The sequence below is a fragment of the Coenobita brevimanus genome, chromosome 116, assembly GCF_032717465.1.
Source record: "Coenobita brevimanus isolate Jiangsu-jjx chromosome 116, ASM3271746v2, whole genome shotgun sequence".
Taxonomy (NCBI): Eukaryota; Metazoa; Arthropoda; class Malacostraca; order Decapoda; family Coenobitidae; genus Coenobita; species Coenobita brevimanus.
Window position 1 is genome coordinate 13932612 of NC_137069.1, and position 24775 is coordinate 13957386.

Below are 24775 nucleotides of genomic sequence, written 5' to 3' on the forward strand. Positions count from 1 at the left end.
CACATCTCACGACACCCACACCACCCCCTCACCACACATCACACCCTCCTCCACTTCTCACCACGCAATCACCAGACCTCACCACACCGTCACTACACCTCACCACATCCTCCTCCTTCTCTCACCACATCTTCACCACATCCTCCTCATTATCTCACCACACCCTCACCACATCCTCACCATACCCTCATCACACCCTCACCACACCTCACCACACCCTCACAACATCACCACACCCTCACCACACCTCACCACACCCTCACAATACCCTCACCATTCCCCCATCACATTGTCATTACACCCTCACCACATCCTCACCACACCCTTACCACACATCACCACACCCTTACCACATCCTCACCACACCCTCCCTACTCCCTCACTACTCCCTCATCACACCCTCACCACATCCTCCATCTCTCGCCACACTGTCACCGCATATCACATCCTCCTCCATCTCTCACCACACTCTCCTTCATCTCACCACACCCTCACCATAATTTTGTCATCACCCTCACCTCACAACTCCATCACAACCTCTGTTTGGGAAGTTTGATCACGATTCAATAACTCTCCTCCTTGTTTATCTTTACTCTCTCTCTCTCTCTCTCTCTCTCTCTCTCTCTCTCTCTCTCTCTTGAGCGCGTCTCCTCTTACTCAGACAATCCTTCCCTCCATCCTTCTCACTCTGGCACTCCACTGTCTCACTTTTTCCTCCACCCTTGTTTACACACTATCTCACTGGCTCTCTCTCTCTCTCTCTCTCTCTCTCTCTCTCTATCTCTCCATCTCTCTCTCCCCCCTCTCCCTCTCTCTCTCTCTCTCTCTCTCTCTCTCTCTCTCTCTCTCCCCCCCCCCCTCCCTCTCTCTCTCTCTCTCTCTCTCTCCCTGATCACTTGTCTTTTCCGAACTCTTTCGAGTGGTTCATTTGGTAGTGGGTTCTTTCTCACTGGTTCGGTTTCATGTAGCTTCTTTTCATATTGTTTCATTTCATATTAGTTCAGTTCATTCAGTTTTTTTCTCACCGGTTGGGTTTCATCGTGGTTAGTTTCATATTGGTTCGGTTCACAGTGGTTCATTTCTTTGTGGTTCGGTTCACACTGGTTTATTTCTTTGTGGTTCGGTCCATAGTGATTAGTTTCATATTGGTTCGGTTCACACTGGTTTATTTCTTTGTGGTTCGGTCCATAGTGATTAGTTTCATATTGGTTCGGTTCACACTGGTTTTTCTTTGTGGTTCGGTTCACACTGGTTCATTTCTTTGTGGTTCGATTCACATTCCTTCATCTATCAGTGGTTCCATTTTTCTTCGTTTCAGGTTCATATTAGTCTGTCTTTAATTTGGGTCATTTAGAGGTGGTGCTGAACAGGGGCGCCTTCCAGTGGTGGCCTCGATATAACTGAGCGGTGGAGCTGCTTGGGTATACACATCCTCAGATCCCTCCCAGTCCCCTGAAAGGAGGATGGTTTATCTATGAGCTTCATTTCCCAGTAATTCATCTCCCATTGGTTCACCTGTACTGTACATCATATCCCAGTAGTTCGTTTCCCAAAATTCATCTCGGAGGTCCATTTCCCTGTGGTTCATTTCTCCGTGCACCATATCCTAGGGGTTCATCTCCATGCTTCATTTCCCAGTGGTTTATCTCTGCTTCATTTATCTGTGCATCATTTCCCGGTGATTCATCTCTGTGCTTCATTTCTCCTTGCTTCATTTTCAAATTATTCTTCTGTGTTTCATTTCACAGTATTTCATCTCTGATTCGACTCTGCGGTTCAACTCTCAGTGCTTCGTCTCAATTGTTTATCTAAGTTCTTCATTTCCTAGTACTTCAAATCATTGGTTCATCTCTCACTGGTTCATCTCTCACTGGTTCATCTCAGGGCTTCATTTTCTGGTGCCTCATCTCCCAGTGGTTCATCTCTCACCGGTTCATCTCAGTGGTTCATCTCTCAGCTGGTTCATCTGGCAGTGGTTCACATGAGTGGTTCTCCTGGCTCCGTGTGCCGTCCGTCTCATTAGCTTGATATTTTGCCGCACCGGGTCACATTGGTGACATATTGCTCACTGACAGACCCTCCCCCCCTCCTCTCTCTCTCTCTCTCTCTCTCTCTCTCTCTCTCTCTCTCTCTCTCACACACACACACACACACACACACACACGCACACACACATTACCATATTAAACCCGGACCATCTATTCTGCATTATAATGCCAGTGATATATCCGTCTAAATCTCTCTCTCTCTCTCTCTCTCTCTCTCTCTCTCTCTTCTTTCCCCCCGTCACCCCTCTCTTCTTTTATCCTTTATTTGTCCCTATTCTTCCCTACATTCTTCTTCTCTCCGTCCATAAGCTATTTTTCCTTTCCTTCCTACTCTCTTTTTTTCTCTCTAAATTTCATTTCATTTACTCCTTTCCTCTCTTTCCTTTGCTTCCGCTTCTCTCTTTCCTTCGCTTCCGTTTCCCTCTTTCCTTCACTTACTTTTCCCTCTTTCGTTCTCTTCCTCTTCACTCTTTCCTTCGTTTCGTTTTCTCTCTTTCCTTCCTTTCCTCTTCCCTCTTTCCTTCCCTTGATCCCTCCTACTTCACCCCATCATGATTTTGTATAGGATTTTTCTTCCTTCCTTCCTTCTTTACTGCCTTCCTCCCCTCCTTCCTTCCTCCCTTTCAGCCTTCCTTCCTTCCTTTCAGCCTTCCTTCCTTCCTTTCAGCCTTCCTTCCTCCCTTTCAGCCATTCTTCCTTCCATTCTTTTTCTTTCATTTTCTTTTTTTCTTTCTTTTATTTCTTTCCCCTCCTCCCACCTTCCCTTGCCATTTTCAGTCGTCCTTCATTTCTTTCTTCCATCCCTTGCTTCCGTGTTTCCTTCCTTCCCTCCTTCATTCGTTCATTCCCTTCATTCCTTCCTTCCATCCTGCTTTGATCCCTCTCTATCTCTCTTCCTCTTTAGTCGCTTTTCTTTCTTCGTCTTTCCATCGCCTTTTTTCTCCTCCTTCCATAACTCATCTCTTTCTTCTCTCCATATCTCTTTCTTCTCTATTTTCCTCCCTTCTTTCTTCCATTCATATCTCTCTCTCTCTCTCTCTCTCTCTCTCTCTCTCTCTCTCACACACACACACACACACACACACACACACACACACACACACACACACACACACACACACACACACACACGTTTTATAGCAATCCTTTTATAGTGCTCTCCTCGTCATTTACATCATCAGTTAAAATAAAAGCATAATCAGGTACAATTTAAGACCAGGTTTCTGTATAGGTCTGTGTGGTCTGTGTATCCATGTATCTCTGTGTAACTCCTTCCCTCTCTCCCTTCCTCCCTCCCATAATTTCTCTCCCTCCCCTCCAATATATCACTCTTTTTCCTCCCCTTCCTCTCTCTCTCTCTCTCTCTCTCTCTCTCTCTCTCTCTCTCACACACACACACACACACACACACACACACACACACACACACACACACACACACACACACACACACACACACACACACACACATTGTTCTCACATTCATCTCCTTTTCTCACCCTTTCCTTCTTCCTCCTTGCTTTATCTTTGGCTGTCTCTATACATTTTGTTCGCTATTCTTCCACTTCCATCATTTTCTTTTTCTGTCCTTTTTTTTTCCTTTCAATATCCCTCATCATTCCATCCTTCCTTCCTTCCTTCAGTTTTTCTTTCATTCATTTTTACTTTCTCTTGCTCTTTTTTGCTTTCTCTTACTTTACTCTCATTTTCTTCCTTGTTTTCTATCTTTCTTTCATATTCTCACTTCCTCTTTTTTTTTCTTTTTCCACTCTCCCTTATTTCTTGTTTCATATAATTCGCTTCATTCTTCTTCCTTGCACTCTCTCTCTCTCTCTCTCTCTCTCTCTCTCTCTCTCTCTCTCTCTCTCTCTCTCTCTCTCTCTCTCTCGTCTCATTCTTCCTGCTCCTTCCCTGCTCTTTACGTCTTCACTTCATTATCTGTCTTTGTCTTCACCTTATTCTTCTCTTAGCCTCTTTCTCAGCTTCTATTTTTCTTTATATTATCTTTTCTTTATTCCCGCTGTCGCCGTGTGCTTTATTTTGGGGGTTTCAAAGCATTCTTATTAAACGTTCCCACATCCATAGGGAAAGTTTGATTGCTTTTGTCAATGGTCTTCTGACTGACCTTCACCTATTAGCATTTGTGGAGATCTTTGTATGTCATTGTTATTATTATTATTATTATTATTATTATTATTATTGTTACTATTATTAATATTTTTTTTTTGATGTTTAATTGTTAAAAATGGTCGTTATTATTATTTTTATCGTTATTATTATTATTATTGTTATTATTATTATTATTATTATTATTGTTGTTGTTTTATTATCATTGTTTTTGTGATTATTATTATTATTAATATTATTATTTGTCATAAAAGACTTTGTAGTTACTTGTAGTGGAGTTTTCTATATATTAGACTTGTGGGCGAGCGGTTGTTATATTCGAGTTGCTTGTAAGTAGATAATCTTCTTTCCCATTTGTCATGTAGTGACAGGAAAGTAGAGTCCCGCTAGCTATCTCTCTGTTTCGCTCTCTCTGTCTCTCTCTCAAGTTGCTAAGCCCTTCTCCCTGCTACCTGCCTGTTCTATGGCCTGTCTCCTTCTGAGCTCTCTTTCCTAAATTCTGGTGTAGCAGGGGTTGTGTCACGTGTGTTCCTTGTGAGTGGAAAGTTCTAGAAGCTTGTGTGTGAGTATGTGTGTGTATGGTCACTAGGCGCTGTCGTGTGCCTATAAAGCATTCCTTGAGTTAAGAGTGTGTAAGCATGTTTAGCATTGCTCGATTCTCGCAGACACAATACCTTCTCATCATCTGACTCCCTGCTTCTATCTGTCTCTCTATCTATCTATTTCTCAGAAGGAGAAAGGGCTTAGCAACTTGAGAGAGAGACTGAGAGAGCAAAACAGGAGATAGCTAGCGGGACTCTACTTTATACGTCGCTCTGTGTGAGAGACTTGTTAATATTTCCAAGACAAATAAAAATAGTCCCATAATTCTTTACCTCTCCTGTCACTACATGACAAATGGAAAAGAAGATTATCTACTTACAAGCTACTCTAATATAACAACCGCTCGCCCACAAGTCTAATATATATAACTCAACTACAAGTAACTACAAAGTCTTTTATGACAATTTTATTATTATTGTTGCGTCACTCTTCGTCTCTGATTTTCATCATACCTATTAAGGATGTACAGCACCTTGACCCTATTACACTGACGCAGTTTCAGTAACACTGATCTACTTTTCAAGGTCATAGGTCGAAAAGTGTCCGAAAATCGTAAATTTTCAACCGTAATTTATTCCAAAACTATTATAGATGCATGAACATGGAAGTAATTCCTGTCATAAAATTATTTTCCAAACCTTTCTAGGAAAAAAAAATGAGGTTATTGATGCGGAACATCACGATACTTGGAACACCCCAGTTTTCAGCCGTTTTGTAGTGCCCCTCCATACAGGTAATAACAAAACATAAATTAGGCACTTCTTGGCAGTACAAGTTTTGTCTGGGCCTGCACCAGGTGTATACTTTTTGGTGGCAGTTTGACCAACGATTTTAGAGTTATTACAAAAAACAATATTCTTATAGGTGGAGATCAGTAACTGTCTCTGACAGTTACAGTCTTCTAATTATTTTTCTTTCTTAAAAAAAAAAAAAAAAAAAAAAAAAGGCCATTATCCGGAGGCTATTTAGCCTAGAACCTTCAAACTTTGTCAGCTGAGTCCCCCAGCTGGCCGTTTCATCTGACAAAATTGGAAGGAAATCGGTTCACCGTACCTCCGGATATTATCGGGAACATAGGAAACCATATTGTTGACACTATCTCAGCAACCACTTCAGCTAGAAATATACACATTTTGTAGCAAATGCCCCTTGCCGGGGACCAGACCTGAAAAGAGTATGATCGTAACCGGATGAATATTTTACAAGATCGACTAGGGTCAAATACTGGGCTTGTCCTGGATATTCTGGATGTCACCTAATTTTCCATGAAAGAATAATGCCAGAGCCACTAAACGTGGTGGACTTGTACACTGTGATGACCCAAGGCGACATGCACAAGATTAGTGACCTTGAGTTTAACTGGAAAAAAAAAAAATCAAAACTTTCCCGGATACCCCGGATGTCAGCTGATTTTCCATGAAGCATTAAAGCTAGAGCCAACAAACTTGGACTTACAGACTGGTGACCTAAGGTGACATGCACAAGATCAGTGACATTGACCTCAAGGTGCCTTTATAGCTAGGTGTCTAGTAGGCAATGACTGTGGAAAGTTTCTTTATCAAAATTGTCCTTGGGCAGTTATACAGTGTTCTAGTTTTATTTAAAGTTTTATATTTCGTTTCTGTGACCTAAAATATTGGAATAACTACGAGTATCAGTTTGTTTTTATTTTTTATTTTCAATGGCGTCAAAGTTTGAATATGGATGTTACCTAATAATTTTTGACAGGCTATTGAACTTCCTCCCATTTTTTCGTGTGTGTGTGTGTGTGTGTGTGTGTGTGTGTGTGAGAGAGAGAGAGAGACAGACAGACAGACAGAGAGTGAATGAGTGTGAGTGTGTGTGTGTGTGTGTGTGTGTGTGTGTGTGTGTGTGTGTGTGTGTGTGTGTGTGAGAGAGAGAGAGAGTGAATGAGTGTGAGTGTGTGTGTGTGTGTGTGTGTGTGTGTGTGTACAGAGAGAGAGAGAGAGAGGGGGGGGAGGGGGGGGATAGGGAGAGAGTATGTGTGTGTGTAATTCACCGGGTCGGTCAGGATCACTTTATGGTCGTGATGGTCAGCTTTTACCCTCCCGGAAGGGAGCTGAGAGCTCATATAGTCCGATCTAAGGGCAAGGCTGTGACCTTCACACACGCACACACCCGTCCCCTTGCTCAAGGGGGACAGTAACCACCCACTTCGTCAGTGAAACTTTTCGCAACCTGAGCGAGGCGCGAACTCCTGTCCACCAGTTGGCAAGCGGGAACGTTACCACTGCACCAGCGAGCGGAGTGTGTGTGTGTGTGTGTGTGTGTGTGTGTGTGTGTGTTTATGTGTATTATGTGCATGCGTGTGTACATAGAGGCGTCTTACCATGCATAAACTCATTCATAACTTCTTTCATTGTTCATAATTGTAAACTTCACAGTCATAAAGTGTACCCAGTGTTCCAAACAATTTCATTATTTTCTTTTCTTTATGTGAGTTTTCTAAAGTCTTTCAGGCACGAAATATTTATGTAAATATTTCGCTTCTTTCATGTGAATGGTAGGGGGATGAATATAGTTTTGAATGGCGAGTTGCTTGAGGAGGTAGAGTGTTTTTAATATCTAGGGTCACATGTTGCTGTGGATGGAAGAATAGATGCAGAAGTGAAGTTTAGAATAAATGAAGTAGGAAAGGTGCTGGGAGGAATGAAAAAAGTGTTTAAATGTCGTTCGCTTAGAATGGATGTAAAGAGAAGGCTGTATGAGGGTGTTGTGGTACCGACTACATTGTATGGGGCTGAAACATGGAATATGGGTGTAGCAGAGAGGAAAAGTTTGAATGTAATGGAGATGAGGTGTCTGAGGAGTATGTGTGGAGTGACGCGTATGGATCGGGTGCGAAATGATGAAGTGCGAAGGAGAACTGGAGTTGTTCGGGAGATGGCTGGTAGAGTTGAGCAGAGGGTGTTGCGATGGTTTGGGCATATGGAGAGAATGGATAATGAGCGATTGGTGAAAAAGATAACTAGATCTGATGTGAGAAGTGTAAGGCTGAGAGGAAGACCACGAATAGGATGTATGGACAGTGTGAAGAGAGCGCTGGATGCGACAGGGATGTCTGTTGAGCAAGGAAGAGTGGCTGTGCTTAACAGAAATAAATGGAGAGAAATTGTGAATAAATAAATGATGACGCAGCCCTGAGGGAATATTCTCCCTCATTTGGTCTGATCAGCTAGTCAGGTCAGGTGCGGGTAAGGGAATGGGTCTGTTATGATGTGGCAGGGGTAAACCAGCTCTGCTGTCGGGCCCTGCTCGGATGTCACTGATTGCATTGCGCAGTTGACCCTTGTGCGGTGTGGTACGGTGAGGATCTGTCCGTTCTCCCCTTTGGGGCTAAGATGCGAATGAATGTGTTTGAATGGATGAGTAAATGGGGAGTGTGTCGTCCTGTCTCGGCTACCTCCCTTTCCTTGGGGGAAGCAGCCTAGGTATATAGATAGATAGAATCATGTGAATTTTTTTTTTTTTTTGTCAATCCATTTTTTAGGTTATTTATTCATGTGTGTGTGTGTGTGTGTGTGTGTATGTGTGTGTGTGTGTGTGTGTGTGTGTGTGTGTGTGTGTGTGTGTGTGTGTGTGTGTATCTATATATTTGTCAGTCTGTCTGTATCTCGGTATGTTTGTCTGTCTTGTATGTGCGTGTTTGTATCTATATGTTTGCTTGTATGTACATGTGTATGTGCGTGTATCTCTGTATGTATGTCTGTGCGTGTGTCTGTCTGTGTGTATCTCTGTATGTTTGTCTGTGCATGCGTTTGTCTGTATCTCTGTATATATGATTGCTTTGTGTCTGTCATACTTTCTGTCAGTCTGTCTTAATTTCTGTGTGTGTGTGTGTGTGTGTGTGTGTGTGTGTGTGTGTGTGTGTGTGTGTGTGTGTGTGTGTGTGTGTGTTCCTGTTTGTCTTTGTATTTGTTTTATTTTTTAATGCCATTCATGGTCTCAGTCTAAAAGTCAATCAGTTTGCCTGTCTCTCTTCTATCTATTTATCTATCTAAAATTTCCTTTCGGCAAATATCCTATCACTTTCTTTCTCTGTCACGTCTCTCTTGTCTTCTTTTATTTCTCTTTGTCTTTACCATTCTTTTTTCTTTTGTTTTTCCCTATTACCTCATTTTCATTTTTCTCCTCTTACTTCTTCTCTTCTTTTATTTTTCTTTTCTGTCCACCCCTGCCTTCCTACACTTTCACCCACCCTGCCTACCCCTGCCTCAACCTGCCTACCCCAGCCCCAACCTGCCTACCCCTGCCCCAACCTGCCTACCCCTGCCTCAACCTGCCTACCCCTGCCTCACCTTGCCTACCCCTGCCCTCACTCACCCTGTTTACCCTGCCTCACTCTGCCTTATTTCCTCATCTTCAGTTTCTCCCCGCCTCCCCCCCTCCACCACTTCGTTACCCTCCTTCTCTTCCTCCATATACACGTATTCTTTAGTCTTTATTATCCGTCCCCGCCCCCGAGGGACTCAGGGACGGGTATTGTTTTCACTCGGTTTTTCCGCTTGTTTGTTTGTTTGTTTGTGTGTCTGTTTGTCCGTTAACAGCTTTACGCGAAAACTACTGGTGCTATTTTGACTAAAATTACAGGGATGATGGGTGTGACCTGATCACCTTACTAAATTGTGGGCCAAATTGGGCCAAGACCCAGGCTTTAGGCCCCAAATGTGTAAAAAGAGAGTGTAAAAGAATTTTTTTTTCGCCATAACTCCATTCAAATTCGTCATATCGACTTGAAACCAAATCCTTAAGTTGCGTATTTCAAATCTGCATCCTATAACATGCCTCATTACATCAGGGGGGTCACCCCCCAGCTAGCGGTTGGGGAGTCAGTGTCAGGTGGGTCGGGCCAAAAATTTCAAATGGACATGAAGTCGTCAGTTTTCACCCGATTTAATCCAAATTTGATATGTGACATCTTTGACTAGATATCCAGTTGTGTTTACACGTCAGGACTAAAATGACTGCCGGAGACGGGTTTGCTGTGCCTTGGCACTGCTTCTTGTTTTGGAGTTATTTTCTGTTCTTTCGCATTTTGGTAACATTGATTTCGGTGTTGCTTAAACATTGAAAAACATTTTATTTCTATTTTCGTATGACAACATTTTGAAAGAAAGTCTATCTATCTATCTGTCTACCTATCTATCATCTATCTATCCATCCATCCATCTGTCTGTCTATCAATCTGTCTATCTATCTATTAATCTATCTATCCATCCCTCCATCCATCCATCCATCCATCCATCCATCTACCTATTTATCTATCTACCCATCTACCTATCTATCGATCGATCGATCCATCCTACCATCTATCTATCTATCCAGCCATCCATCCATCTATCTATCTGTCTATCTATCTATCTATTCATCTATCTATCTATCTAGCTCTCCATCCATCCATCCATCCATCCATCTATCTATCTACCTATCTGTCTATCTATCTATCTATCTATCTACATTCATCCATCCATCCATCCATCCATCCATCCATCTACTTATATATCTGTTTGTACGTATCGATCTTCCTATCTGTCTATCTATCCACCTATCTATCTGTCTATTTGTATTCTTATCTCATTGTTTTCTGGTAAGCTATTTTCGGCATTAGGGTGTTTTCACAGAGAAAACGGGTTTATAGTCCGGGAGCCCAGACCAATTTATTCAAGTGAACAGAGGAATAAGGTTTGTTGGCCTCATTACATTGGAACAGTCCTAAGAATCACGAATCATAGTTGCTGCCGCTTAATATCCTGTACCTACAGCCTGTAGGGTACCTTTAATTAAGGTGTAAAAAAACATTTATTCAAATGGGTAAGAGGAATGGACATTTTTATATGGTAATCACTTTTTGGAAGTTGAGGACATAGTAATCACACTGACAGCAACTTGTGCATGTACTTGACCCCAGACAGCAACATTTTGGGGGGGTCAAATTTTGCATTATTCAAACACGGAGAGGAATGGACGTACCTTGTTGCATTTTAACTGTCAGGTACTGAGTTACACAAATATATCAATGACAGCAATTTTTTATTGTACCGGGACCCAGACAGCAGCCGCAAAATTGCTTATTCTTGACTAAACTGGTTTTCTTTACAAAATGAGAGGAATGGTTGAAACCAACTTTCTAGATCTATACAAACATGATGGAATATGAGAATGGCAACAAAAGCAATTTTTTTTTTTTTTTTTTTTTTTTTTTTTTTTTTTTTTTAACCCAGTCCCGGACCAGCGATTTTTTGAGGGTCAAAATTATGTGACTTATTTAAACATTAAGAAGAATGGATGAAACTCGTTCCATTATAACTGTTAGGTACTAAGTAACAAAAACATATCAATGACAGCAATCTTTCCTTGTACCGGGGCCCAGACAGCAGCCTCATAATAATATGCTCCGACCCAGCATTAGCTTAGTTAAACACTGACACAAATATGAAACTTAATCAATTGTGTCTGTTAGGTTGCAAAGTACAAAAACAGTAGTCTTTCCTTATACCGGGACCAAGACAGCAGCCCCAAATATGCCCTGCCCTGATATTGCTTCGTACTGCAATATGTCACAAAAGTGCAAGGTACAGTATAATGTTACAAATTATGGAAACGTAAGCAAAGAGAGACTGATTGAATGTTATGTACTGATTAAGTAATTCCTGTCAGGTGAATATGGAATGAAGTTTAGACTTAAACTATTTGTAATATTTTATTCCACATCATTCCTACATCATTGAAATTATTCACGCACACCTGCAACTAACTGAAAGAATTCTTTGAAAAATATTGCATTAGTAGTCCACCAAAATCTTAAGCACTTTTCAGTATACTATGATAGGCAATATTAGTATAGATAAAATTGGTATTGTCTAAATAGTTACAGGTAATACACTTAAATACTTTTCAGTACATTATGATAGGCAATATTGGTATAGATAAAATTGGTATTGGCTAAATATTGTTACGTGTAATTTAAATAACTAATAATTACACATATCTAGATACAGCACATTTTAATCATCTTCACTTTCACTGTCAGCGTCATCAGTCCATGGCTCTATGTCCAAGTCCGATTCATGATCTTGCTCCGATCCTTCAGTTTCATCCAACCCAGTATCATCATGATCCAACTCAGTATCATCCAACAGTGTGGATGACCCTTCTCCTTCTTCATCTACCAAAGAATTTTTTCTGAAGGTGTCTGGCAAACGTGGACCGGTAAACCACAGTGGCACATAGAGTCCATTCTCATTAACAGTTCAGCCGAAGTCGAGAGGGTCAAGGTCCTTTGTTGGGTCAGGTGTATACGACAGGTTCCACATTTGCGATATATAGTTGGCTCTTGAAATGTGCTCTTCCAGTGATCTCTTGCACGGTGGCAGTGACGAGCAGTTCACCTTCTTGACCTTGTCTTTCATCTTATTACCACTTGTCATTTCAACAAATGCTTGGAACCGGGCTTCGTTGATGTCATTCACTGCCTTGAAACCATATATTCTACAGATGTATGCTGTGACAGACGTTTTGTTCACTACTTTGGTGGACAGGGTCTGCAATGCTTTAACATGTTGTTCAGCCTTCTCCAAATAACTTAAAGGAATCACTTTCCCTTTTCTGTAGAACGCATATGAGAAATCACACCCAGTTACAGCATGGAAACCAATAAGTGCTTCGCTCAGTCCGGAATGTTTCTTCTCAAGCTCATTTGAAATATCACTGACATTGATGAGCCTTCTGTTGTTACCTGAACCAAAGTCCATTACTATCATATCTGACTCAGACATTTTTGGTACAAGACCAATCAAGATGACAAGGACGTCTGTGTCAGAGGATCGAACAATGACTTTTCCACTGATATTATACACGTGAAATGCTATCAGGGTGTCATCTTCTTCATGTCGTCCCTGCAGTTCACCTGGCTGTTCTGCACTTAATGTCCCCATAGAGTTAACCCATATCTTCACACAATATCCACCATTTGATAAATAAACAGTTTTTCTGCCAATAATTGGGGCATAGTACTCATTTGTGACCTCTTTTAACAAAAAGTCTGCAAAAGCCTCTTTGAAAGGACCATTTTTTAGGAGATCAAATCCTTTCTGGCGCTGCTGTTGCTCTGCACTTGTAATTATGAAAGTGCTATTCTCGGCTTGTTCTGATCCTCTCTTAAGTCTTTCTAGGTCTTTGATTGAGGGCTTTAGATATTTGTCCAACAGTAAGTGGACAGAATCTCCCTGAGTTGAACAGATCTTTATCATTATGTCCCTGATGATCGCTCCATAGGTTGACCTATTATGCATAGGCAACACTTCATGAAGAGCAAGTCCTCCATCAAACAGTGTGGCATCAAATGTAGTGATATCTTTTTCATCCACAGTAGTTGCTTGCTTTGCTCCTAATATTCTGGTGAGGTTAACCTTCTCTGTCTTAGTTGGCATACCATCAGCATGGGCTAGAGAGAGTGGTACTTCTGTTATTGGAAAACTGAGGACTTCACGCAAATCAATTGCTTCATTTTCTAAAGCAATCTTGGCAAGCAAGTGACCAAAGGCATCACGAACTCCTTCTGCAGCACCTATGAGTTTCTTTCCTTTTGATGGCTTTTTCTGGACATTCTTAACTCCAAAATTCTCCACCCTTATGCGAGGAATCCTCTTCAGCATTTTTTTTCATCATTTACAAATTCCTTATGGAATTTCTGTCTCAAGACAGCACCTCGTTGTAATGTGCCTAAAAGGTAGCTTTTTGTTTTTGGATTTGCAGCTTTTCCAGTAGCAATGTTAACCAACATTTTTGGTGCATCTATAGCAAAAGGATTGCATGTATTTCTCAGAGTGTTTCTGAATGTGTCCTCATCTTTATTGTCTTTGGAAATTCTGTGTATACGGAGCTGCTTTGCTGGTGTTTCACCAACTTCAGTTCCACACATGTTTTTCAGTTCAAAAACGACCATGCTTCGCTTTGTTAGGTTATGCACCACCGACGGAAAGCACTTTCAGAGTTGGAAAAGTGGATTATTCCTGTTGCTGATGATGATGCATCTCGATTGACTGTTTGTTCGAGTGTCAAATCGATTGGACACCTAGAGTAGGACTTGTTTGTTCGTTGCGTGGTAAAGGCACCAACCTTCAGAACATCCATGGCTGCTGGACTGAGGGTCTTCAGCTTCTCCAAGAACAATGATACATTTTCATCCATTCCTCTCATACTGCTGATGTTGGGTCGGAGCATATTATTTTGAGGCTGCTGTCTGGGCCCCGGTACAAGGAAAGATTGCTGTCATTGATATATTTTTGTTACTTAGTACCTAACAGTTATAATGGAACGAGTTTCATCCATTCTTCTTAATGTTTAAATAAGTCACATAATTTTGACCCTCAAAAAATCGCTGGTCCGGGACTGGGTTAAAAAAAAAAAAAAAAAAAAAAAAAAAAAAAAAATTGCTTTTGTTGCCATTCTCATATTCCATCATGTTTGTATAGATCTAGAAAGTTGGTTTCAACCATTCCTCTCATTTTGTAAAGAAAACCAGTTTAGTCAAGAATAAGCAATTTTGCGGCTGCTGTCTGGGTCCCGGTACAATAAAAAATTGCTGTCATTGATATATTTGTGTAACTCAGTACCTGACAGTTAAAATGCAACAAGGTACGTCCATTCCTCTCCGTGTTTGAATAATGCAAAATTTGACCCCCCCAAAATGTTGCTGTCTGGGGTCAGGTACATGCACAAGTTGCTGTCAGTGTGATTACTATGTCCTCAACTTCCAAAAAGTGATTACCATATAAAAATGTCCATTCCTCTTACCCATTTGAATAAATGTTTTTTTACACCTTAATTAAAGGTACCCTACAGGCTGTAGGTACAGGATATTAAGCGGCAGCAACTATGATTCGTGATTCTTAGGACTGTTCTAATGTAATGAGGCCAACAAACCTTATTCCTCTGTTCACTTGAATAAATTGGTCTGGGCTCCCGGACTATTACCGGCGCGGGTTTCCGGCGCCGACCTACGCCAAGAATTAAACCATACAAACAAGTGGGGGTGTTCATAGAAGAAGCGGGGTCGAGCATGTCGGAGCAGGCAGCCTTCTTCAACCCGCTTTCCGGAATCCTCGGACCATTCTTGCCTGCTCAACCCGCGTGGGTAGAGGTGTACGGACTGGAGAGCAAGGTGGACGTTGAGCTCCTAATTGCCAAAGTATTTGGGCGATCACCATTATGGGACAAAAGGAGTAAGCTCCATGCAATCAGAAGTGTAACGGATAAACTGTGGCCTGCTATAAGCAGAGAATCAGATTGTGAAGGTAAGTAAAACAGCATTTCTCTGTGTACGCAGCCTTTATGCAGGTCTTTAATATATGGCTATTTGTAGCGTATGTTAGCAATATTGTTATCGCAGGATGTACTCTTGCCTTTTATTCCATTTTTTGTGACGAGTGATTTTTTTTATGGGATATTTTCTCTCTTTCAAGTGACCTTCTGTTAGATGTCGCATCCTTTAGAAATATTCTTTTTTTTTTTTTTTTTTTTTTACGTGCGCTAGCGGAGAGAGAGGGAGTGTTATGTTTTGAGTAGTTTGTGTGTGTGTGTGTGTGTGTGTGTGTGTGTGTGTGTGTATGTGTGTGTTTCCAATATAACTCTGAGAATTTGTCCAATCTGGAAGGGAAGCAATAGCCCATAATAATTTTTTTTTTTTTTATTATTATTGCAATAACTGAAAGGTCAAAGTCACAGGGCTGAGTCATACGCTGACTTTTCAAAATCATCATAAAGCTTTCTTTCCATCTTCTTTTTCTTTTTCTTCTTTTTCTTTTTATTCTTTTTCTTTTTTCTTCTTTTTCTTCTGCTTCTTCTTCTGCTTCTGCTTCCTCTGCTTCTGCTTCCTCTGCTTCTGCTTCTGCTTCTTCTGCTTCTGCTTCTGCTTCTTCTTCTTCTGCTTCTTCTTCTTCTGCTTCTTCTTCATTGAGGGTTCCAGGAGTCGGTAACCTACGGCCCGCGGGCCTGACCCGGCCGTAAACCTAATCTGACCGGCCCGCCAGTATGCTCCACAAATTCACTAAATATTTCCGTTTTTCACTTATTCAGTAAGTGAAAAACAAGCAAGTCAATACTGGCTGTTAATCACTATGGCAAACACTGATTCGAGTTAGTTTGTTGGAGAAAATGTTTTGGAACTGACCTGAACTCAGATCAGGAGGCTGTGACGTGCAGCACCCAGCACTCAGCGATCCAGCACTGCCAGATGTGCAAAAATTATTGCCCAGTGAGATAATATGGCCTCAGCGATAAACAATAACAGGCATGGGAGATGTTTATTATTATTTTATTATTATTATTATTGAAAGTGGAGTGACACAAGGAAGAAAAGTAGCTGGTGCAATGAAGGTCTTGATAAGAAACAGAGGCTTGAGTGTTGCAGCTGCACGAGGCTTACATGAGGGAGTGTTAGTGCCAGCTCTGACATATGGGTGTGAGGCTATGGTGTGGCATAAAAATGAAAAGTCAAGTGTGAGAGCAGTGGAGATGGGACTGCTGAGGAATGTATGTGGAGTGCAGAGGGTGGATAGGATACGAAATAATGTGATTCGTGAAAGGTGTGGAGTGAGGAAGTCTGTGGACACCAAAATCAAAGAGAGCATCCTGAGGTGGTATGGTCATGTGGAAAGAATGGATAACAATAGAGTGGTGAAAAAGGTATACCTGTGCCAATTTGAAGGAGGGAGGAGGCGAAGTAGGCCAAGGAGAAGGTGGAGAGATATGGTGGATGAGTGTTTGAGGAAGAGAGGTTTGGAAGTCGGTGAGGCTAGGAACTGACAAGTGATCGAGCTGGCTGGATGAATGTTGTGAGAAGTGCATGATCAGGGATTTTGGCACCCCTTGTGAGCATGGTAGCGTCTGGATTGACTCAGTCGGATATGTTTGTGTTCAGCTGCAGAAAGTGGTGCATGTTTTTGGCGTATCTGGTAGAGCCAGAATTCCGGGGGCTTGAATGATGAGTGAATGGAAGTGTGGCCTATTTGGATTGGGTAAGTTTGTGCTGTCTGGACATTGCTACTCCTCACCCTGCCCTTGGGTGGGAAAGGAGGTCTTGGATAATGATGATGATGATGATGATGATGATGATGGTGATGATGATTATGATTACAGTTATTATTATTACTCGCTTAAAGGCCGCCGTCGGTGGCCTACCCTCAGTGTCAAGTCACTTCCTATCTTCAGTCAGAAATTAGTAATAACTAGGGAACCGGTGGCCCGATTGGACTAGAACTTGTTTTATTCTTCAAGTTAGAGCATTCTAGAGGTACCTCATTCTAACAAAAATTGCGCTACTTGCGCAGGTTATTAGATTACGGTAACAAACCAACATACATACAGAAATCGGATCATTATAATATAGATTATTATTATTATTAGTAGTAGTAGTACCATCATCATCATCATCATCATTACTATTATTTATTGCTTGAGGAGGAGGGGAGTTTAGACATTAACAAGTTCATAAACATCTGGTCCGCCACCTGAGTAACAGCGCAGTTCCCTCCCCCAGTCCATCAAAGGTTGCCCACCCCTGATTTAGACCAGAGTTGAGAGAAGGGCTGAGAGTGGTGGAGGAATAAGACCAATTAGTCAAAGGTCAGCATCACACGACAAGGTTAAAGTTTGACCCTTGGACCAGACGGTGGGCGCGGGTGTTGCACTTTCGACATGCTCCATCTTGCTGCCAGTATCCCCCTCCTTTTTTTTTTTTTTTTTTTTTTTCTTTAGATGGTGAAGGAATGCAATGTTCATTTTTGGGTTGAAGTGGTTGGAAGCACGTCTCTGTAGTATGTAAACTGGGACGTGAGTGTGCATTATCAGGCATTTCCACACCTCTCACACTGTTACACTACACACTGCCACACTTGACACCGCTTCACTATAAACTCCATCACATACTGCCATATCTCTGTCTGCTACACCTCACACTGCCACACCACAAACTGCCACACCTCACGCTGCCACACCACACACTGCCACACACTCGCATTACCACAACACATCACACTATACACTACACACCTCATACAACCACATCACGATATTCAGTTCTAATTACACCTTCGTCATCCCACATAGCATCAGCAGTTCCGTAGCGCTGAAAGTTCGCCGCCGTGATGTAAATCTTGGAAACGTGAGCGTGATTTAGGGCGCGAGTTTTTCCATTAGGGAGTTGTGAAGGCCTCTCGATAACTTCGGGTTGTGCAATCAAGACGCTGTGTTTGTGTCACCTGGGTCTGCAGTCACGAAAATTCTTAAATAAATTTTTTGTCGATAGTTCAGTAAAACAGAGAAGTGTTGTTAGAAATTGGAGTGTATTTTTTTCCGCTCAATTTTGCTCTTTAGTTCAGAAAAAATTTTAACCATTAATTTTTCGAAATCTCAATAGGGGAAAATTGTTTGATTGAAATGGATCTGAATATCCTTTTTTTTTTTTTTTTTTTTTTTATATATATATATTCTCTTTAGTTGGCGAGAAATCTTCACCACTTTTTCGATATCTTAATAAAAGTGATAATTATTACTAACATTGGTCTGTTTGTTCTTTATCTTTCTCACTTTAATATTCTCCAGTTTTCTCAGAGAGAGAGAGAGAGGGGGGGGGAAGAGAAAAGAGGAAAGGAAGTATGGGAAGAGAAAGGAGGGAGACAAGAAGAGAGAAATAAAAGGAAAAGAAAGAGAAAAACATTAGGAAAAGAGGGAAGAGAAGAGAGGGTGGAAAAAGAGAGCAGGAGACGAGAGGAAGAAAAGAATGAAGAGGAGTGAAAATAATAAATCCAGCTTACGTAATCCTGTCAATGGGTGGACCGTGATGGCATGGAAAATGTCTGGAAGGTTGAGTTTAGGCTGGAGGAGGAGGGAAGGAATAGGAAGGAAGGATTGGGAGGGGAGGGGAGGAAGGAAGAGGAGAGGAGAAGTGAGGAGGGAGGAGAGGAAGGAAGAGGAGAGGAGAAGTGAGGAGGGAGGAGAGGAAGGAAGAGGAGAGGAGAGGTGAGGAGGGAGGGGAGGAGGGGAGGGATAGAAGAGATGAAAAGAAGAAAAAAGAGGGGAAAGGACGGAGGAGGATATGAAGACAATGAGAGAGAGAGAGAGAGAGAGAGGAAAGTGAAGATACCCCGATCTTTCTCTAGAGGATTGTTACGCCTTATCGCGGTTTTCGTCTCTCTCTCTCTCTCTCTCTCTCTCTCACCCAGCTTCGAAAATATCTCCACCATCTCTTCCCCATCCAACCATCCCTCCTCCTCCTCCTCCTCCTCCTCCTCCTCCTCCTCCTCCTCTCCCTCCTCCTACGCAGTCAGCTGGAGGAATTTTGTGGACGTGCCCCCATCAGCAGAAAGAGGTACTGTTTTCCAGGAGGTGGACTAAGTGATATCACAAAAGCCTGCGATGAGGTCACAAAAGACGCAAATGATCAAACTCTATACGTTATCCATGTTGGTACAAATGATCTGAAGCGCAGTAGATCAGAGGAATTGCTAGCAAAATATCATGAAATGATCAAACGATTCAAAACTAAGTCCACTAATGTGATAATATCTGGTATACTCCCAAGGATCAAGGCAGAAAATAGTTTCTATGATAAGGCCTTCAGCACAAATAACCGGCTTAAATCTCTCTGCACGCAAGAGGGAGTCGACTTTGTCAATCTGTGGGACCAGTTTTATGAGCAACATACTCTATTCCAGGAAGATGGTCTCCATTTGAACTCAGTAGGAGCGGCACGGCTAGGTAGACTTCTTCACGATAAAGTTGCCCTCTTCAGATCAAAAAACGCGGCACGTCCAGGAACAGTAACCTCAACGTAAATACCCACAAAGTCAGATCACCAACTGTTCGGAACGGAATTAGAGTCTGCTATGCTAACGCACGTAGTCTACGTAACAAGTTTGAGGATTTAGAATCTCTAATTTACCTAGAAAATTATGACATCATTGGCATCACAGAGTCCTGGATTAACACATCTGACCGTGACTTTCTAGCGGAATACTCACTAACAGGGTACAATATTTTCAGCTGTGAGCGACCACATCGAGCTGGTGGCGGTGTTTTACTATATGTGAAAACTAGTCTCCATCCCCTTGTGCTATCCAAACCCAATATTACCAACATAGATGCCAGTTATGTTCAGCTAAGTATTAATTCACACAAAATAAATATATGTCTCATCTATCGTCCGCCAGCACAGTCAACTGAGACAGATGAAAAACTTTATGATCAAATTGCGGAAATTTGTTGTCAAGAGGATAGCGTAATTTTTGGAGACTTTAATCTACCGGTAACAAAGTGGGGTGAACCACTGACGGCACACTCAGGACAAGAGCTTTATACGAATCTTCAGGAAAGCGCCCTTTCCCAACACGTAGAATACCCAACGAGAGGAAACAATATCCTAGACATCATCTTGACTACAAATGATAACCTAGTCAGCAACGTTGAAATAGGACCTGAGTTTAGTTCCAGTGATCATCGAACTATACAGTTTAAAATTACTACTGAAAAAGTAAAAGAAACGGAGAGCAAAGAAAAGGTCCCAGATTATCGTAGAGCTAATTTCAACAGGCTCAGAGCGCTACTTGCAACTGCAGATTGGAATCAAATGTCTGAAACCGATGACATAAACCAAGCATGGGAAATATTCACCGAAAAATTTAATGAAGTGGTAAAGTCATGTGTGCCACTACGTAACAGACGTCCAGCTGGAAATAGTAAACCAAAGTGGTGGTCCAGTGAAATAAAAAGTAACTTAATAGCCAAAAAACAGGCATACCATAAATATAAAGCTACACAAAATAATGATGATAAATTACAATACGATAATCTACGCCGCACATCGAAAAGACTTATTAAACAAAGCAAAAGAGCACTGGAGATCCACATTGCTAATACGTGCAAATCAAATCCTAAAGAATTTTACAGTTACATTAGAAAGAAAAAGGTTATGACTACATCAATAGGTCCTCTAGAAACAAACAATGGCAGACACACTGAAAATGAGGTCGAAATGGCAAACATTCTTAACGATTACTTTGCGTCTGTTTTTACAGTAGAAAACACCACCAGAAACCTACTGTTACCCACAAACCAAGCAAATAGCACAGTCCTTAGTAACTATGCTATCCATAATAATGATATCCTTTCAGCCATAAATAGTACGGACATAAACAAAACCCCTGGCCCCGATAAAATATCACCGAGAATTCTCAAAGAAGCAAAACATGAGTTACTGCTGCCACTCTCTGTCTTATTCAATAACTCATTAAGTACTGGGAAAGTTCCACGCGAATGGAAACTAGCAAATGTAACACCAATTTTCAAAAAGGAAATGAGTCGCACCCAGGAAATTACAGACCAATCAGCTTAACATCAGTAGTGTGCAAGTTAATGGAAAAAATCATAAGAGATAAAATAGTTAATTATCTAGAAGAAAATAATATAATTAAAGACTCGCAACATGGATTCAGACATCGTCGTTCATGCTTAACTAACCTACTGGACTTCTTCCATGATGTTTACAAATCATACGATGACTCAAGAGCAGTAGATATAATTTACCTCGACTTTCAGAAAGCATTTGACACTGTCCCTCACAAGCGTCTCATGAGAAAAATAGAAGCACATGGAATAAAAGGAAAGACGCTAAAATGGTTACAAGACTGGCTGTCAGACCGAAAACAGCGAGTTGTGATAAACGGAAAGGAATCCAAATGGCGTAATGTGATCAGCGGCGTTCCCCAAGGCTCAGTACTTGGACCGATACTTTTTATTATCTATATAAATGACATTGATGAGGGTCTAAATTGTAAAGTATCCAAATTTGCAGATGATACTAAAATAACCAGTAAAGTCACTTCAAAATTACAGTGGCAGCAGTTACAAAATGACCTTAATACTTTAGCAAGCTGGGCAGAAAAATGGCAAATGAAATTCAACACAGAAAAATGTAAAGTACTTCATATTGGAAGTAACAATGTCCATGCAAATTACAAAATGAACAATATTCAGTTATCAAGTACAGACAGTGAAAAGGATCTTGGTGTGATAATATCAAAAGACCTAAAACCAAGCAAGCAGTGTACCGATGCGGTAAAAATTGCAAACAAGCTAGTGGGTTTTATTGGAAGAACTTTCGAGTTTAAATCGGAAAAAGTCATACTTGCCTTGTACAACTCACTAGTGCGCCCCCATCTTGAGTATTGTGTGCAATTCTGGTCTCCGTACTACAGAAAGGACATTGAAAAATTAGAGAAAATTCAGCGAAGAATCACAAAAATGGTACCACGACTTAGAAACAAACCATATGAGGAACGCCTTGAAGAACTTAAATTATTTAGCCTAACGAAGCGCAGGTTAAGAGGGGACCTTATTGAAGTTTTCAAAATCATGAAGGGATATGACAACTTAGACATGAATAAATATTTTGTTATAGACCGGTCGAGTCAAACTAGAAGTAATGGCTGCAAAATCATGGGAAAACGATTCCAATCCCACGAAGCAAAATACTTCTTCTTTAACAGAGTTGTAAATATCTGGAACAGATTACCCTCAGATACCGTGAACAGTATCTCAATTGAGACATTCAAAAACAAATTAGACAAGTATTTGCACGAAAATCCTCAGCTGACTCTTTTTCTGTCCGAATAACTTGCTTTTATAGCTACGGTACATGTAAGTTCATGCCCCCTTAGTCTACAAGACACCCCGTAAACAATGTACCCGTACATAGTGTTGCGTTACGATATTATACATTTTCAATTTATTCGGTGCAAACAAAGCAATATAAGCACAGATTAGGATCTGCACAGATAACCCTGAGTTAACGGTCACTACTCTTACTTTCGACCTGTGATGGGCTGTGGATCGCTGAGGGTCCCTGTTAGTCAAGTGACCACCATCGGGATTTTTTTTAATGTACCAGGGGTCACTGCTTCAGGATGAAACTTGTGTACTGTCCCACATGGGAGAGTTCCTTGTCTCAGTGGAGTGAACGGAGCTATTGCCTGATTGACTGCTGCCTACCTAAAAAGCGCCAGGGAAGGTTGCCGCACCACCCTAAACATCCACTCTGTGCATTGCACATCCACACTGTGCACTGTGCAGTCCCCTTTTATCTAAGACACCCGTCCTATATACTTTTCAGTCTCCCCAGCGCAAAGAAAGCAATATAAGCACAGATTAGGAGCTGCACAGATAACCCTGAGTTAACGGTCACTACTCTTACTTTCGACCTGTGATGGGCTGTGGATCACTGAGGGTCCCTGTTAGTCAAGTGACCACCATCGGGATTTTTTTAATGTACCAGGGGTCACTGCTTCAGGATGAAACTTGTGTACTGTCCCACTGGTTTATAATGTCATGCCGTAACTATTATTTTATTAGTTTACTTTCTCTTTCAGGTTACTCTATCGGGTAGCTTATAGATAAAGTATTATAGAATGTGACTTTTCCTTTCCAGTGTTTCCTATAAAATTTCCATGTCAGTTTTTCCATGCTGCATGGTGGTTTTTCTCACTTTTTCCTGGAGGGTTTGGTGGTGGGGGGAGCCTTCTTGCTTTCCTATCCTTATCCTTCAACATGTAGAGTTAGATCTTGTAGTCATAGTTTTCTCTAACAAGCAGCCTCGAAAGGACCATAAGGTCTGTTGCTGTTTGCTTTCCTGTGTAATCCTGTGTAATCCTCCATCCCCTTTCCCACTCCATGCCCTCTCCTACTCTATTCCCCTCCTTCTTTCCCTCCCCACCCTCCTCTCCCTTCCCCTCACTCCCGCCTCTTTCTTCCTCTCTCATTCTTTCCCCTCACCTCACCCCCTCCTCCTCACTATCTTCATTTCTTCTCTGTAGATCTCTTCTCCTTCCTCCCTCTCCATCTTCCTCCTTCCTCACTCTTCTCCTTCCCTTTCCCATCCCCCCTTTCTTTCCCTTCTTCTTTCCCTCCTTCACATCCCCCTCCCGTCTCTCCTCTTCTTCCCTTCTTTCCCTCCCTTTCTCCCACCTTCCCATTCCCCCTCCCGTCTCTCACCTCTCCTTCCCTTCTAATATACTATAACACTAGCCGTGTGTGTGTGTGTGTGTGTGTGTTTTGGGCAGCCGAAACTACACATTCAAATCGCACCAAAATTGGCACAAAAATCGCAAAAAATTCGCTGATGTGAAAAAAACTTGGTCCCATCACGATTGAAAAACTTTTACTATATTTAATGAGCGATTAAAGTTTGACCAAAAAACGCCGCTCCCGGCGTGAGTGCGTGAAATTAGGGTTGCGTTCACCGTAGAATTTTTGATGGCTTTATATCGATGTCGCCTTGACGGCCGATAGTGACAACGTTAGACTAGAACAGCACATAAACGTGACTCGGATTACCTGAAATGATCGTAACGCGCGCTCCAAGCGCGAGAAAACGAGTGAGAAGCACGAGGAAACGAGTGCGAAGCACGTGAAAGCGAGTGCACAGCGCGAGAGCCCTCCGCAGGAGCAAGTGCAAGAGGGCCCGAAGGGCCCACGAGCACTTGTCCCATTCTATATCCTTTCCTTCCCCTCCCATCTCCCCTCCTCCATCCTTTCTTTTCCCTTCCCTTCTCTCTCCCACTCCTCCTCTCTCTCCCTTTCTCCCTCCTTTTCCTTCCCTTCTCTTCCCTTCTTCCTTTCTCCCTCCCCTTTCCCCTTACCTTCCCTTTTCCCTCCCTTCCCCCTCACGTCTCGCACCCTCCCTCTCTCTCTTCTTCCCTTCCCCTCCTTGTCTTCCTCCTTCCTTTCCCCTCCCTTTCCCCCAAGCTTAATCTCCTCCTTTCCCGTTTGTCCCTCCTTCCTCTTCCTTTTCCCTTTCTTCCTCCTTCCCTTCCCCCTCCCATTCTCCCTCCTTCCTCTCTCCCCTCTACATTTCTTCCTCCTCCTTCCCTCTTCCTTCCCTTTCCTCTCCCTTCTTCTCACCTTTTCTCTTTCTCTCCCTTCCC